The 3,336-nt window shown below is 33.4% G+C and overlaps 1 protein-coding gene across 5 annotated transcripts in view; it reads right to left on the bottom strand.

Moving 5' to 3' along the window:
• LOC108977952 (synaptic vesicle glycoprotein 2B) overlaps window positions 1-214 on the bottom strand; it is a 55,266-nt gene extending 55,052 nt beyond the window's left edge. Inside the window, exon 1 of one of the 5 annotated variants that reach the window (XM_018947949.1) lies at window positions 148-214. The gene's annotated coding sequence lies outside the window, so the exon portion shown is untranslated. Of the gene's footprint in view, window positions 1-108 lie in introns of all 5 variants that reach the window. The other 4 variants (XM_018947948.1, XM_018947950.1, XM_018947952.1 and 1 more) reach the window with 4 other exon arrangements.
• Between the last annotated feature and the right edge of the window lie 3,122 nt (window positions 215-3,336).

Raw genomic sequence — 3,336 nt, 5'->3', positions numbered from 1 at the left:
ATTTAAATTAATTAATTTAAAAAATTCATATTAATTAATAATTGAACCATTAGTTTAATTTGTTAATTTTGAATTATTTTTTTCAATTAAAAAAAAATTATTTTTAACCAAAAAATTATTATTTGGCACTTTTTCACTTGCACACACTGCTTACTAGAACCGTTTAGCTGTTAGCCAAATAACTAGCACCGCTTTCCGTTAAAGTCGCCTCACGCTTCGCACATCAACTGAAAGCGGCGATCTTCTGACACAGCATTTTAAAGTCGAAATGATAAACAGAGCGACAATATGACAGCGCTACTTTCCCCACATAAACTTTTGTTACACAGCTATCAGGTATTCACAGGCACACGCTGTGTGCTTGCGTACATACATACAAAATAACTGCATTCATACACACATATGTACACAATATAAATACTAAACATCTAATTTGTGCGAAAAACTTGTTCACATAACTGATAAAAGGCAGCAACAACATACATGCACACAAATGTCCGCCATACACTCATAGACTTCTTGACATTCAAATTTGGCTGAAATAATAACGCGTAGATATGTTTGCATTTCATCTCATCTGGCAATCATAACGGCATAAGATTATCACTCTTTTATTATCATCTAGCTTAGGAAAGCATTAAAATATTCGTTAAACTTCATCTTTTCTTATTTACTTACACGCACTTGTGTAAATATGTCTCAATACGGACCTCAATAGTAAATAATTAGCCAAAACTCATGTTGCTGTATGACATATGATATGTATGATATGTATATGCGTGATTCAATCTAAGCATATTTGTATTTTCGTATGTGTTTGTAGAACGGATCGCATTGTCTGCACGCAGTTGCTATCTGCGGCCTCCGCTACCGGAATTATTTATGTTACTCATACGCACCGCCGAACGGTACTAAAGCACGTACACAGTAGCTTGGTAGTGTATGCTAAATATATGTTGGATCATAAAATTATGTTCATATTTCTATGAATCCATAAGATCAATTTCTAGATATAAACTATAATATCCTGCACAGGTACATTTTTTTATAATATAAAAGGGTGTTTATCTATTCGTTAAATTTATATGGCAGCTTTATGCTACAGTAGTCTGATTCGAACAATATTTTCGGTGATTGTAGCCTTGGCTTGAACAATAATCTGTGCCAAAATTGGTGAAGATATCTTGTCAAGCAAAAAAATTGTCCACACAAAAACTTCATGTTGATGGCTTAGATTGTATGACAGCTATATGATATAGTAGGCCGATCTGAATTTCTCTCATCTCATTTTTTCGGAGATTATTCCGTTACTTTGAGCAATAATACATGCCGAATTTCGTGAATAAAAAAGTTATCTTAACAACGACTTCATTTTTATCGTACAATTTCTATGACAGCTATATGTTATAGTGGCCCGATATTGGCGATGCCAACAAATTAGCTTTTTTTTCTAGAACAAAAAATGTGTGCAAAATTTCAGATCAATATCTCAAAAACTGAGGGACCAATTCGCGGATATAAAAACTGACCGACAGGCGGACATGATAAATCACTTATATACTAGTATATGCATGTAAACATATACTTATACATGTACTTCATATGGTCTTCGAAATTGGGATCAACATTAAACGTTTTAATTGTGAGTTAAAGCCGACTATGCTGAAAAAGGTGTGCAAAATCGGACCATCAAGATGGTTCGCATGAACAGCAGCCGCGATAGTCTTAGGCCCGAACTACTGTTCCAAACCAAATGCTGTAAAAATTGCGAATTCTGCGAGCTCAAAATATTTCGGTTTTAATATTTTCAATTTCATTAATTTTTCCAGTTTTTATTTAAAACCTAATTTCTATAGCCCTAACCGCTGATCTGTTCATTCTAGATATTTGTTTTTAATTACAACTGCGATTGCTGGAAGTGATAATTTTTACAAGTTTAAAACAAATATTTTTTGCTGATATCTAAGGTAACTTTTGTTTATTTTAGTAAGCCAGAGTAGTAAACACTTTAATATATCACCTTAACGAGGGCACATTGAATCTATTGAGTATAAGAAAATGCTTTAAAAGCTGAATGGATAAATTGATAGCAATGACTAAGAAAAAACTGAAAAAAAAAATATTAATTAGTGGTTTATTGTTATAATCGGAGCAGCGAATATAAAGTTTGCTAAAAGCTTGTAACACCGAGAAGAAAACGTCGGCGACCCTATAAAAATTATAGAAAATAAGCATGATCAACAGCTAAGTCGATTTACCAATGTCCGACTGTCTGGAAATTTGGCATGTGTTCTAAGACAATGGTGTAATATCCGAAGAAATTATTCAACTCGGACTGCTATAGCATATAGCTGCCATACAACTATTGCTGACAAACTGATTGAAAGCTTTTTCATCTGACGAGATATCTTCATGACATTTGCTCAAGGCAATATTTTTTTAGATCAGATCACTACAACGTACATTGCGACAAAGAGTAGCCAGAAATTGTAAATAAAACGCACATTATTTTATTATTCAGAGCCAAATCTGTTGAATACGGTGGTTGATCACAATCGTGGCTTGATGCAATGGTGCATTATCATCGTGTAAAATTCATGCATTGTTCTTCCACGATTCCGGCCATTTTCGACGGATATTCTCGCGCATATTATTCCTTCGGAACTACGAATATCGAAAAACAATGAACACCAACTTGATTTTTGAGCGGTTTTGGCGTGGTTTTTTTGATTCCGGCTAGTTTTTTCCCTCCATTCCGATGATTGTTGACTTGTTTGCATGTCAAACTTATAAAACATAGATCTTAGTTGAACGTTGTAATAAACGATTCATTCTATACGCTGATTGAGGTGATGGTGGTGAATATATAATTTAAAATACTTCTCGTGTTATCGGTAATGCTTTTGAACTCCGTAAACAGTCGGAAATGTGTTGACCTATTTGTCTTGAGCATTTTCTAAGGTTTGTTGCATAAGGTATTGTACTTTTTCATTTGACCTTCTTAAATCTCAATCATCAGAACATTTGTAATCCTTTTAGCATATTTTTCAAGTATAATTTTTCTGTGTCCTCATTTCAAGGACTCTATTTTTAGTACGACAAATTCAGCTCAGTCTCTATTTGAAACATATTGATAAAACATATGTTTTTATTGAATAATATAATACCGCAAGACTTTTTTGACAACCTAACAATACAATTTTCAATTGTTCTTAAATTTTTTTTTTTAAAAAGTCTTGCGGTATTTTTATTCAATTGTTCATAAAATTTTGTTTGATGATGCATGCCCAGCTCTTGACCGATGCTACGGCTGCTACTATGCCGGTCTCTTTGAAC

The sequence above is a fragment of the Bactrocera latifrons genome, unplaced genomic scaffold, assembly GCF_001853355.1.
Source record: "Bactrocera latifrons isolate USDA-ARS-PBARC rearing strain unplaced genomic scaffold, ASM185335v1 scaffold_98, whole genome shotgun sequence".
In the NCBI taxonomy this organism is placed as follows: Eukaryota; Metazoa; Arthropoda; class Insecta; order Diptera; family Tephritidae; genus Bactrocera; species Bactrocera latifrons.
The sequence above is the reverse complement of the archived record's forward strand: the minus strand, read 5'-3'. Positions and strand labels throughout refer to the sequence as shown.